Source organism: Engystomops pustulosus, unplaced genomic scaffold (assembly GCF_040894005.1).
Source record: "Engystomops pustulosus unplaced genomic scaffold, aEngPut4.maternal MAT_SCAFFOLD_179, whole genome shotgun sequence".
NCBI lineage: Eukaryota > Metazoa > Chordata > Amphibia > Anura > Leptodactylidae > Engystomops > Engystomops pustulosus.
The window spans coordinates 47,501-62,579 of NW_027285059.1; the positions used below are offsets into that span (position 1 = coordinate 47,501).

General features: G+C 44.8%; 1 protein-coding gene across 4 annotated transcripts in view; it reads right to left on the reverse strand.

Moving 5' to 3' along the window:
* Positions 1-15,079, reverse strand: part of LOC140108746 (gap junction gamma-1 protein-like) — a 55,904-nt gene that overhangs the window by 9,731 nt on the left and 31,094 nt on the right. Inside the window, exon 1 of one of the 4 annotated variants that reach the window (XM_072131939.1) lies at positions 1,482-1,795. The exons of the other annotated variants lie outside the window; for them this stretch is intronic. The gene's annotated coding sequence lies outside the window, so the exon portion shown is untranslated. Of the gene's footprint in view, positions 1-1,481; positions 1,796-15,079 lie in introns of those variants that run through there. 4 annotated transcript variants of the gene reach the window in all.

Consider the following 15,079-nt stretch of genomic DNA (forward strand, 5'->3'; position numbering starts at 1 on the left):
TAATCCTGTCCAGTGTGATACTGACTGCTGAGCTGTGTATCTAATCCTCTCCTGTGTGATACTGACTGCTGAGCTGTGTATCTAATCCTGTCCTGTGTGATACTGTCTGCTGAGCTGTGTATCTAATCCCATCCTGTGTGATACAGTCTGCTGTGCTGTGTATCTAATCCTGCCATGTGTGATACTGCCTGCTGTGCTGTGTATATAATCCTCTCCTGTGTGATACAGTCTGCTGTGCTGTGTATCTAATCCTATCCTGTGTGATACAGTCTGCTGAGCTGTGTATCTAATCCTGCCATGTGTGATACTGTCTGCTGAGCTGTGTATCTAATCCCATCCTGTGTGATACAGTCTGCTGAGCTATCTATCTAATCCCATCCTGTGTGATACAGTCTGCTGAGCTGTGTATCTAATCCCATCCTGTGTGATACTGCCTGCTGAGCTGTGTATCTAATCCTATCCTATGTGATACAGTCTGCTGAGCTGTGTATCTAATCATGCCATGTGTGATACTGCCTGCTGTGCTGTGTATCTAATCCTGCCATGTGTGATACTGCCTGCTGTGCTGTGTATCTAATCCTGTCCTGTGTGATACTGTCTGCTGAGCTGTGTATCTAATCTTATCCTGTGTGATACTGACTGCTGAGCTGTGTATCTAATCCTGTCCTGTGTGATACTGTCTGCTGAGCTGTGTATCTAATCTTATCCTGTGTGATACTGACTGCTGAGCTGTGTATCTAATCCTGTCCTGTGTGATACTGTCTGCTGAGCTGTGTATCTAATCTTATCCTGTGTGATACTGACTGCTGAGCTGTGTATCTAATCCTCACACTCGGCTGTTGCCCCTCACTCTCGCCCGCTGCCCCTCACCCTCGCCTGCTGCCCCTCACTCTCGCCCGCTGCCCCTCACCCTCGCCCGCTGCCCCTCACCCTCGCCCGCTGCCCCTCACTCTCGCCCGCTGCCCCTCACTCTCGCCCGTTGCCCCTCACCCTCGGCTGTTGCCCCTCACCCTCGCCCGCTGCCCCTCACCCTCGCCCGCTGCCCCTCTCTCTCGCCCGCTGCCCCTCTCTCTCGCCCGCTGCCCCTCTCTCTCGCCCGCTGCCCCTCACCCTCGCCCGCTGCCCCTCACCCTCGCCCGCTGCCCCTCACCCTCGCCCGCTGCCCCTCACTCTCGCCCGCTGCCCCTCACTCTCGGCTGTTGCCCCTCACTCTCGCCCGCTGCCCCTCGCCCTCGCCCGCTGCCCCTCACCCTCGCCCGCTGCCCCTCACCCTCGCCCGCTGCCCCTCACCCTCGCCCGCTGCCCCTCGCCCGCTTCCCTTCTGTTGTTGTATTTTTAGCCTCGGGTCTCGGTTTCCTTCCTTTTCTATAATCTAAACATTCAACGTTCGGAAAAGGAGAATCTCCTGCGGAGGCTTTGGTGTCCGTGTGGGAACGAGATGTGCGCCTCCCCCGCTCCCTGCTCAGACCCCGATCACTTACCTCACCAGGCGCCCGCATGGAACGTCCCCGCTCCGGCCACAGATCCACAGCTCAGCACTCGGGATATGAGGAGTGAGTGTGAGTGAGGGGGCTCGGAGTGTGTGCTCCACATCCTGCGGCTGTCACCCGTCTCCGTACATCCTGCCCCGACACGTTCACATTCTTCCTGTGCAGCCGCCGCCGCACCATCCCTGCACCCGAAACCACGGAGAGAGGGGAGGCGGCAGCGTCCAGCACCCACCCGGAGACGCTCTGGAATCTGCTCCTTATCCCTCCTTCCCTGGAGAGTAAACAAGGAGCAGCTAATAAGAACCATACGAGGGAGGGGGAGCTGCACGGGTCAGGCCCCAAAATCGGCCAAAAAGAGCAAAGTCTGGATAGAGCCGCCCCCAATCCCTACTAATATTTACATCATATGGTAGACACCGGAACCGCGGCTCCCGATACACAGCGGCTCCCGATACACGGCGGCTCCCGATACACGGCGGCTCCCGATACACGGCGGCTCCCGATACACGGCGGCTCCCGATACACGGCGGCTCCCGATACACGACGGCTCCCGATACACGGCCGGTCCAGATACACGGCGGCTCCCGATACACGTCGGCTCCAGATACACGGCGGCTCCTCATACACGGCGGCTCCCGATACACGGCGGCTCCCGATACACGGCGGCTCCCGATACACGGCGGCTCCCGATACACGGCGGCTCCAGATACACGGCGGCTCCTCATACACGGCGGCTCCCGATACACGGCGGCTCCCGATACACGGCGGCTCCCGATACACGGCGGCTCCAGATACACGCGGCTCCCGATACACGGCGGCTCCCGATACATGGCGGCTCCAGATACACGGCGGCTCCTGATACACGGTGGCTCCAGATATACGGCGGCTCCTGATACACGGCGGCTCCAGATACACGGCGGCTCCTACAGCAGGTACTGGGGAGGTGCTCAGAGATGATGGCGAGATGGATGGAGCTCAGGACAATCCTGGAGGAAAACCTGGCAGAGGCTACAGAAGACCTGAGACTGGGGGGGGGCTCCTACAACCACTGCCACAATGAAAGCAGATCCATGTGTATGTCCAGTCACAGGCCAAACCTCAAGCTCATCCTGAGGCTTCACAAATCTTATCCGACCAATGCCAGCTACAACCTCCCTGCCAAGAAGAATGGAGGAACCTCCAGCCTCTAGATGTACAGAGAAGAATGGGGGAACCTCCAGCCTCTAGATGTACAGAGTAGAATGGAGGAAATTCCAGCCTCTAGATGTACAGAGAAGAATGGGGGAACCTCCAGCCTCTAGATGTACAGAGAAGAATGGGGGAACCTCCAGCCTCTAGATGTACAGAGAAGAATAGAGGAACCTCCAGCCTCTAGATGTACAGAGAAGAATGGGGGAACCTCCAGTCTCTAGATGTACAGAGAAGAATGGGGGAAACCTCCAGCCTCTAGATGTACAGAGAAGAATGGGGGAACCTCCGGCCTCTAGATGTACAGAGAAGAATGGGGGAAACCTCCAGCCTCTAGATGTACAGAGAAGAATGGGGGAACCTCCAGCCTCTAGATGTACAGAGAAGAATGGAGGAGCCTCCAGCCTCTAGATGTACAGAGAAGAATGGGGGAACCTCCTGCCTCTAGATGTACAGAGAAGAATGGGGGAACCTCCAGCCTCTAGATGTACAGAGAAGAATGGGGGAACTTCCAGCCTCTAGATGTACAGAGAAGAATGGAGGAGCCTCCAGCCTCTAGATGTACAGAGAAGAATGGAGGAACCTCCAGCCTCTAGATGTACAGAGAAGAATGGGGGGAACCTCCAGCCTCTAGATGTACAGAGAAGAATGGGGGAACCTCCAGCCTCTAGATGTACAGAGAAGAATGGAGGAACCTCCAGCCTCTAGATGTACAGAGAAGAATGGGGGGAACCTCCAGCCTCTAGATGTACAGAGAAGAATGGGGGAACCTCCAGCCTCTAGATGTACAGAGAAGAATGGAGGAACCTCCAGCCTCTAGATGTACAAAGAAGAATGGGGGGGACCTCCAGCCTCTAGATGTACAGAGAAGAATGGGGGAACCTCCGGCCTCTAGATGTACAGAGAAGAATGGAGGAACCTCCGGCCTCTAGATGTACAGAGAAGAATGGGGGGAACCTCCGGCCTCTAGATGTACAGAGAAGAATGGGGGAACCTCCAGCCTCTAGATGTACAGAGAAGAATGGAGGAGCCTCCAGCCTCTAGATGTACAGAGAAGAATGGAGGAGCCTCCAGCCTCTAGATGTACAGAGAAGAATGGGGGAACCTCCAACCTCTAGATGTACAGAGAAGAATGGAGGAACCTCCAGCCTCTAGATGTACAGAGAAGAATGGGGGAACCTCCAGCCTCTAGATGTACAGAGAAGAATGGGGGAACCTCCAGCCTCTAGATGTACAGAGAAGAATGGAGGAACCTCCAGCCTCTAGATGTACAGAGAAGAATGGGGGAACCTCCAGCCTCTAGATGTACAGAGAAGAATGGAGGAACCTCCGGCCTCTAGATGTACAGAGAAGAATGGAGGAACCTCCGGCCTCTAGATGTACAGAGAAGAATGGAGGAACCTCCAGCCTCTAGATGTACAGAGAAGAATGGAGGAACCTCCAGCCTCTAGATGTACAGAGAAGAATGGGGGAACCTCCAGCCTCTAGATGTACAGAGAAGAATGGGGGAACCTCCAGATTCTAGATGTACAGAGAAGAATGGGGAACCTCCAGCCTCTACATGTACAGAGAAGAATGGGGGAACCTCCAGCCTCTAGCAAGAAGGAGAATCCTGCCGCGAGAATGAGAATCCTGCAGCGAGAATGAGAATCTTGCAGCAAGAAGGAGAATCCTGCAGCAAGAAGGAGAAGGAGAATCCTGCAGCAAGAAGGATAAGGAGAATCCTGCAGCAAGAAGGATAAGGAGAATCCTGCAGCAAGAAGGATAAGGAGAATCCTGCAGCAAGAAGGATAAGGAGAATCCTGCAGCAAGAAGGAGAATCCTGCAGCAAGAAGGAGAATCCTGCAGCAAGAAGGAGAATCCTGCAGCAAGAAGGAGAAGGAGAATCCTGCAGCAAGAAGGAGAAGGAGAATCCTGCAGCAAGAAGGAGAAGGAGAATCCTGCAGCAAGAAGGAGAAGGAGAATCCTGCAGCAAGAAGGAGAATCCTGCAGCAAGAAGGATAAGGAGAATCCTGCAGCAAAAAGGAGAAGGAGAATCCTGCAGCAAGAAGGAGAAGGAGAATCCTGCAGCAAGAAGGAGAATCCTGCAGCAAGAAGGAGAATCCTGCAGCAAGAAGGAGAAGGAGAATCCTGCAGCAAGAAGGAGAAGGAGAATCCTGCAGCAAGACGGAGAAGGAGAATCCTGCAGCAAGAAGGAGAAGGAGAATCCTGCAGTTAGAAGGAGAAGGATGAGCCTCCAGCTAGAAGGAGAAGGAGGAGACTGCAGCAGGGAGGAGAAGGAGGAGACTGCAGCAGGGAGGAGAAGGAGGAGCCTGCAGCAGGGAGGAGAAGGAGGAGCCTGCAGCAGGGAGGAGAAGGAGGAGCCTGCAGCAGGGAGGAGAAGGAGGAGCCTGCAGCAGGGAGGAGGAGCCTGCAGCAGGGAGGAGGAGCCTGCAGCAGGGAGGAGAAGGAGGAGCCTGCAGCAGGGAGGAGGGGCCTGCAGCAGGGAGGAAAAGAGGAGCCTGCAGCAGGGAGGAGAAGGAGGAGCCTGCTGCAGGGAGGAGGAGCCTGCAGCAGGGAGGAGAAGGAGGAGCCTGCAGCAGGGAGGAGGAGCCTGCAGCAGGGAGGAGAAGGAGGAGCCTGCAGCAGGGAGGAGAAGCCTCCAGCAGGGAGGAGAAGGAGGAGCCTGCATTGAGGAGGAGAAGAGGCATCACACCAGAGGAGGATGGGGAGGAAGAAAAACTTCTAGGAGGAGGAGATCCCTGCAGGACGGTGGAGAAGCTTCTACAGAAGAAAAACCATGAAATATTTTGAATGAAAGGAAATGAGGGAGATAATAGTTTTCCCCGGTAACAGACACAACTATAATAAACCAGTGCATGTTATATATAACGGCCTATGGCTATGGTGGGAACAGCGCCCCCCGAGGACACGTATGGTCACAGCCACATGTGATGTCACTGCTGGAATCTCCCTCATTATCCTTCCCTGTTCACACGCGTCACAGGGTGGATCCTATAAATAGATGTGACCCCAAGAGCGTAATTATAGTCCCCCCCCCACAAAGATCTTCCGCATCTCCTGATGCCCGGATTCCAAGAATTCTAGATCCATCCGGATATTTCCTAGTTTGGAGCCCGATGAGGACGACCTGAAGTAACCCTGGGAGGGTGCTGGGTGCTGCCGACCCCGAGTAACCCCCGACCGCTGCCGCGTGAAGGAGATGGGGCCCTGTGACTGGATCCATCAGAATATATCCGGAAAGTTATAAAAGGCGTCATGTGAGGTCCGAGATCCACAGAGAAGAAGAGTAACACACAGAAGGTCCTCTGTATACTGCTCCACCCGCACGGGACAAGTATATAAGTACTGCACCCCCCATATACAGAGCACTGCAGCCCCAAATATATAGAGCATTGCACCCCCAATGTATAGAGCACTGCAACCCCCATATACGGAGCACTGCAGCCCCAAATATATAGAGGAGTGCAGCCCCCAATATATAGAGCACTGCAACCCCCATATACAGAGCACTGCACCCCCAATATATAGAGCACTGCACCCCCAATATATAGAGGAGTGCACCCCCAATATATAGAGCACTGCACCCCCAATGTATAGAGCACTGCACCCCCAATATATAGAGCACTGCACCCCCAATATATAGAGGAGTGCACCCCCAATGTATAGAGGAGTGCAGCCCCCAATATATAGAGCACTGCACCCCCAATATATAGAGCACTGCACCCCCAATATATAGAGGAGTGCAGCCCCCAATATATAGAGCACTGCAGCCCCCAATGTATAGAGGAGTGCAGCCCCCAATATATAGAGCACTGCACCCCCAATATATAGAGCACTGCACCCCCAATATATAGAGGAGTGCAGCCCCCAATATATAGAGCACTGCACCCCCAATATATAGAGCACTGCACCCCCAATATATAGAGGAGTGCAGCCCCCAATATATAGAGCACTGCAGCCCCCAATATATAGAGCACTGCACCCCAATGTATAGAGCACTGCAGCCCCTAATATATAGAGCACTGCACCCCCAATGTATAGAGCACTGCAGCCCCCAATATATAGAGCACTGCACCCCCAATGTATAGAGCACTGCACCCCCAATATATAGAGCATTGCACCCCCAATATATAGAGCACTGCACCCCCAATATATAGAGCACTGCACCCCCAATATATAGAGCACTGCACCCCAATGTATAGAGCACTGCAGCCCCTAATATATAGAGCACTGCACCCCCAATGTATAGAGCACTGCAGCCCCCAATATATAGAGCACTGCACCCCCAATGTATAGAGCACTGCACCCCCAATATATAGAGCATTGCACCCCCAATATATAGAGCATTGCACCCCCAATATATAGAGCACTGCAGCCCCCAATATATAGAGCACTGCACCCCCAATGTATAGAGTACTGCACCCCCAATATATAGAGGATTGCACCCCCAATATATAGAGCACTGCACCCCCAATATATAGAGCACTGCACCCCCAATATATAGAGCACTGCACCCCAATGTATAGAGCACTGCAGCCCCTAATATATAGAGCACTGCACCCCCAATGTATAGAGCACTGCAGCCCCCAATATATAGAGCACTGCACCCCCAATGTATAGAGCACTGCACCCCCAATATATAGAGCATTGCACCCCCAATATATAGAGCACTGCAGCCCCCAATATATAGAGCACTGCAGCCCCCAATATATAGAGCACTGCACCCCAATATATAGAGCACTGCAGCCCCCAATATATAGAGCACTGCACCCCAATATATAGAGCACTGCACCCCAATATATAGAGCACTGCAGCCCCCAATATATAGAGCACTGGAACCCCAATATATTAGAGCACTGCAGCCCCCAATATATAGAGCACTGCACCCCAATATATAGAGCACTGCAGCCCCCAATATATAGAGCACTGCAGCCCCCAATATATAGAGCACTGCACCCCAATGTATAGAGCACTGCACCCCAATGTATAGAGCACTGCAGCCCCCAATATATAGAGCACTTCACCCCCAATATATAGAGCATTGCACCCCCAATATATAGAGCACTGTAGCCCCCAATATATAGAGCACTGCACCCCCAATATGTAGAGCACTGCACCCCCAATGTATAGAGCACTGCAGCCCCCAATGTATAGAGCACTGCACCCCAATGTATAGAGCACTGCACCCCAATGTATAGAGCACTGCACCCCAATGTATAGAGCACTGCACCCCCAATGTACAGAGCACTGCACCCCCAATATATAGAGCACTGCACCCCAATGTATAGAGCACTGCACCCCAATGTATAGAGCACTGCACCCCCAATGTACAGAGCACTGCTCCCCCAATATATAGAGCACTGCACCCCCAATGTATAGAGCACTTCACCCCCAATATATAGAGCACTGCACCCCCAATATATAGAGCACTGCACCCCAATATATAGAGCACTGCAGCCCCCAATATATAGAGCACTGCAGCCCTCTATCTATCTATCTATCTCCTATCTATCTATCTATCTACTATCTATCTATCTATCTCCTATCTATCTCCTATCTATCTATCTCCTATCTATCTATCTATATATCTATCTATCTATCTCCTATCTATCTATCTATCTCCTATCTATCTATCTATCTATCTATCTCCTATCTATCTCCTATCTATCTATCTATCTATCTATCTCCTATCTATCTATCTATCTCCTATCTATCTATCTATCTATCTATCTATCTCCTATCTATCTATCTATCTATCTCCTATCTATCTATCTATCTATCTATCTCCTATCTATCTCCTATCTATCTATCTATCTATCTATCTATCTATCTATCTATCTATCTATCTCCTATCTATCTATCTATCTCCTATCTATCTATCTATCTATCTATCTATCTATCTCCTATCTATCTATCTATCTCCTATCTATCTATCTATCTATCTATCTATCTCCTATCTATCTATCTCCTATCTATCTCCTATCTATCTATCTATCTATCTATCTCCTATCTATCTCCTATCTATCTATCTCCTATCTATCTATCTATCTATCTATCTCCTATCTATCTATCTATCTATCTCCTATCTATCTATCTCCTATCTATCTATCTATCTCCTATCTATCTATCTCCTATCTATCTATCTATCTATCTATCTCCTATCTATCTATCTCCTATCTATCTATCTCCTATCTATCTATCTCCTATCTATCTCCTATCTATCTATCTATCTATCTATCTATCTCCTATCTATCTCCTATCTATCTATCTATCTCCTATCTATCTATCTATCTATCTATCTCCTATCTATCTATCTATCTCCTATCTATCTATCTATCTCCTATCTATCTATCTATCTATCTATCTCCTATCTATCTATCTCCTATCTATCTATCTCCTATCTATCTATCTCCTATCTATCTATCTCCTATCTATCTATCTCCTATCTATCTATCTCCTATCTATCTATCTATCTATCTATCTATCTATCTATCTCCTATCTATCTATCTCCTATCTATCTATCTCCTATCTATCTATCTATCTCCTATCTATCTCCTATCTATCTATCTATCTATCTCCTATCTATCTATCTATCTCCTATCTATCTATCTATCTCCTATCTATCTATCTCCTATCTATCTATCTCCTATCTATCTCCTATCTATCTATCTATCTTCTATCTATCTATCTCCTATCTATCTATCTATCTATCTATCTATCTCCTATCTATCTATCTCCTATCTATCTATCTTCTATCTATCTATCTCCTATCTATCTATCTCCTATCTATCTATCTATCTCCTATCTATCTATTTATCTATCTATCTATCTCCTATCTATCTATTTATCTATCTATCTCCTATCTATCTATCTCCTATCTTTCTATCTATCTCCTATCTATCTATCTATCTCCTATCTATCTATCTATCTATCTATCTCCTATCTATCTATCTATCTATCTATCTCCTATCTATCTATCTCCTATCTATCTATCTATCTATCTATCTCCTATCTATCTATCTCCTATCTATCTCCTATCTATCTATCTATCTATCTATCTATCTATCTATCTATCTATCTATCTCCTATCTATCTATCTCCTATCTATCTATCTTCTATCTATCTATCTCCTATCTATCTATCTCCTATCTATCTATCTATCTCCTATCTATCTATTTATCTATCTATCTATCTCCTATCTATCTATTTATCTATCTATCTCCTATCTATCTATCTCCTATCTATCTATCTCCTATCTATCTATCTCCTATCTTTCTATCTATCTCCTATCTATCTATCTATCTATCTATCTATCTCCTATCTATCTCCTATCTATCTATCTATCTCCTATCTATCTATCTATCTATCTATCTCCTATCTATCTATCTATCTCCTATCTATCTATCTATCTCCTATCTATCTATCTATCTATCTATCTCCTATCTATCTATCTCCTATCTATCTATCTCCTATCTATCTATCTATCTATCTATCTATCTCCTATCTATCTATCTCCTATCTATCTATCTATCTCCTATCTATCTATCTCCTATCTATCTATCTATCTCCTATCTATCTATCTCCTATCTATCTATCTCCTATCTATCTATCTCCTATCTATCTATCTCCTATCTATCTATCTCCTATCTATCTATCTATCTCCTATCTATCTCCTATCTATCTATCTATCTATCTATCTCCTATCTATCTATCTATCTCCTATCTATCTATCTATCTCCTATCTATCTATCTCCTATCTATCTATCTCCTATCTATCTCCTATCTATCTATCTATCTATCTTCTATCTATCTATCTCCTATCTATCTATCTATCTATCTATCTCCTATCTATCTATCTCCTATCTATCTATCTTCTATCTATCTATCTCCTATCTATCTATCTCCTATCTATCTATCTATCTCCTATCTATCTATTTATCTATCTATCTATCTCCTATCTATCTATTTATCTATCTATCTCCTATCTATCTATCTCCTATCTATCTATCTCCTATCTTTCTATCTATCTCCTATCTATCTATCTATCTCCTATCTATCTATCTATCTATCTATCTATCTCCTATCTATCTATCTATCTATCTCCTATCTATCTATCTCCTATCTATCTATCTATCTATCTATCTCCTATCTATCTTCTATCTATCTATCTCCTATCTATCTATCTATCTCCTATCTATCTATCTCCTATCTATCTATCTTCTATCTATCTATCTCCTATCTATCTATCTCCTATCTATCTATCTATCTCCTATCTATCTATTTATCTATCTATCTATCTCCTATCTATCTATTTATCTATCTATCTCCTATCTATCTATCTCCTATCTATCTATCTCCTATCTTTCTATCTATCTCCTATCTATCTATCTATCTATCTATCTATCTATCTATCTATCTCCTATCTATCTATCTATCTATCTATCTATCTCCTATCTATCTATCTCATATCTATCTATCTATCTATCTATCTATCTCATATCTATCTATCTATCTATCTCCTATCAATCAATCTATCTATCTATCTCCTATCTATCTATCTATCTATCTCCTATTTATCTCCTATCTATCTATCTATCTATCTATCTCCTATCTATCTATCTATCTATCTCCTATCTATCTCCTATCTATCTATCTATCTATCTCCTATCTATCTATCTATCTATCTATCTATCTCTTATCTATCTATCTATCTATCTCTTATCTATCTCCTATCTATCTATCTATCTATCTATCTATCTCCTATCTATCTATCTATCTATCTATCTCCTATCTATCTATCTATCTACTATCTATCTCCTATCTATCTATCTATCTATCTCCTATCTATCTATCTATCTACTATCTATCTATCTCCTATCTATCTATCTATCTATCTATCTCCTATCTATCTATCTCCTATCTATCTATCTATCTATCTATCTCCTATCTATCTATCTATCTATCTATCTCCTATCTATCTATCTATCTATCTCCTATCTATCTATCTATCTATCTATCTATCTCCTATCTATCTATCTATCTATCTACTATCTATCTATCTATCTCCTATCTATCTATCTATCTATCTATCTATCTCCTATCTATCTATCTCCTATCTATCTATCTATCTATCTATCTATCTCCTATCTATCTATCTATCTATCTCCTATCTATCTATCTATCTATCTATCTCCTATCTATCTATCTATCTATCTATCTATCTCCTATCTATCTATCTATCTATCTATCTCCTATCTATCTCCTATCTATCTATCTCCTATCTATCTATCTCCTATCTATCTATCTCCTATCTATCTATCTATCTATCTCCTATCTATCTATCTATCTATCTCCTATCTATCTATCTATCTCCTATCTATCTATCTCCTATCTATCTATCTATCTATCTCCTATCTATCTATCTATCTATCTATCTCCTATCTATCTATCTATCTCCTATCTATCTATCTATCTATCTCCTATCTATCTATCTATCTATCTATCTCCTATCTATCTATCTATCTATCTCCTATCTATCTATCTATCTCCTATCTATCTATCTATCTATCTATCTCCTATCTATCTATCTATCTATCTACTATCTATCTCCTATCTATCTATCTATCTATCTATCTATCTACTATCTATCTATCTCCTATCTATCTATCTATCTATCTCCTATCTATCTATCTCCTATCTATCTATCTATCTATCTCCTATCTATCTATCTATCTATCTATCTATCTCCTATCTATCTATCTATCTATCTATCTCCTATCTATCTATCTATCTATCTATCTATCTATCTATCTATCTCCTATCTATCTATCTATCTATCTACTATCTATCTATCTATCTCCTATCTATCTATCTATCTATCTATCTATCTCCTATCTATCTATCTATCTATCTATCTCCTATCTATCTATCTCCTATCTATCTATCTATCTATCTATCTCCTATCTATCTATCTATCTATCTATCTCCTATCTATCTATCTATCTATCTATCTCCTATCTATCTATCTATCTATCTATCTCCTATCTATCTATCTATCTATCTCCTATCTATCTATCTCCTATCTATCTATCTCCTATCTATCTATCTCCTATCTATCTATCTCCTATCTATCTATCTATCTATCTCCTATCTATCTATCTCCTATCTATCTATCTCCTATCTATCTATCTATCTATCTATCTCCTATCTATCTATCTATCTATCTATCTCCTATCTATCTATCTATCTATCTATCTATCTATCTCCTATCTATCTATCTATCTATCTATCTCCTATCTATCTATCTATCTATCTCCTATCTATCTATCTATCTATCTATCTCCTATCTATCTATCTATCTATCTATCTATCTCCTATCTATCTATCTATCTATCTATCTATCTCCTATCTATCTATCTATCTATCTCCTATCTATCTCTCTATCTATCTATCTATCTCTCTATCTATCTCCTATCTATCTCCTATCTATCTATCTATCTCCTATCTATCTATCTATCTATCTATCTATCTCCTATCTATCTATCTCCTATCTATCTATCTCCTATCTATCTATCTATCTCCTATCTATCTATCTATCTATCTCCTATCTATCTATCTCCTATCTATCTATCTCCTATCTATCTATCTCCTATCTATCTCTCTATCTATCTATCTCTCTATCTATCTATCTCTCTATCTATCTCCTATCTATCTCCTATCTATCTCCTATCTATCTATCTATCTATCTATCTATCTCCTATCTATCTATCTCCTATCTATCTATCTATCTCCTATCTATCTATCTCCTATCTATCTATCTATCTCCTATCTATCTATCTATCTATCTATCTCCTATCTATCTATCTATCTCCTATCTATCTCCTATCTATCTATCTCCTATCTATCTCCTATCTATCTCCTATCTATCTATCTCCTATCTATCTCCTATCTATCTCCTATCTATCTATCTATCTCCTATCTATCTATCTCCTATCTATCTCCTATCTATCTATCTTCTATCTATCTATCTTCTATCTATCTATCTCCTATCTATCTATCTCCTATCTATCTCCTATCTATCTCCTATCTATCTATCTATCTATCTATCTATATATCTCCTATCTATCTATCTCCTATCTATCTATCTATCTATCTATCTATCTCCTATCTATCTATCTCCTATCTATCTCCTATCTATCTCCTATCTATCTATCTCCTATCTATCTCCTATCTATCTATCTCCTATCTATCTCCTATCTATCTATCTCCTATCTATCTCCCCTCACAGGGAGGTTTCTATGCTCGGATGTGGTGGAGCTCCCGCACACATTTTCCAGACACAATGGGATGGGAGTGATAATAGACAGATCTGACTTCTGACCCTCTGGCTCCTGTTTACAAGACTACTGTCAGAGGACGGAACTACAACCCCCATCATGTTCATAGCCCTGACCTCAGGCACAGGAGACTCCTCGAAGCTTCCTGGGGGGTGGGGGGGGGGGGGAGTACAGACAGCAGCCCCTCCCCCTGAGCGCACTGATCTGAATGCCACATGTGGGGCACATTTACTTACCCCTCCAGAGGAGGTCACAGAAAGTGCATTGTCCATGTATAATGCGCTGTGCAGGGAGTCACTAAGATCCTGCACCCAATATCCTGCATGTGTCGCTTCCCCGCTCAGGTCCCCGGAGTTCACCTTCTTCTTCCTGGTGCATGTAAGTGCATTGTCCGTGTATAATGCGCTGTGCGGGGAGTCACTAAGATCCTGCACCCGATATCCTGCATGTGTCGCTTCCCCGCTCAGGTCCCCTGGAGTTCACCTTCTTCTTCCTGGTGCATGTAAGTGCATTGTCCGTGTATAATGCGCTGTGCGGGGAGTCACTAAGATCCTGCGCCCGATATCCTGCATGTGTCTCTTCCCCACTCAGGTCCCCGGAGTTCACCTTCTTCTTCCTGGTGCATGTAAGTGCATTGTCCGTGTATAATGCGCTGTGCAGGGAGTCACTAAGATCCTGCGCCCGATATCCTGCATGTGTCACTTCCCCGCTCAGGTCCCCTGGAGTTCACCTTCTTCTTCCTGGTGCATGTAAGTGCATTGTCCGTGTATAATGCGCTGTGCGGGGAGTCACTAAGATCCTGCGCCCGATATCCTGCATGTGTCTCTTCCCCACTCAGGTCCCTGGAGTTCACCTTCTTCTTCCTGGTGCATGTAAGTGCATTGTCTGTGTATAATGCGCTGTGCGGGGAGTCACTAAGATCCTGCGCCCGATATCCTGCATGTGTCGCTTCCCCGCTCAGGTCCCAGGAGTTCACCTTCTTCTTCCTGGTGCATGTAAGTGCATTGTCCGTGTATAATGTGCTGTGCGGGGAGTCACTAAGATCCTGCGCCCGATATCCT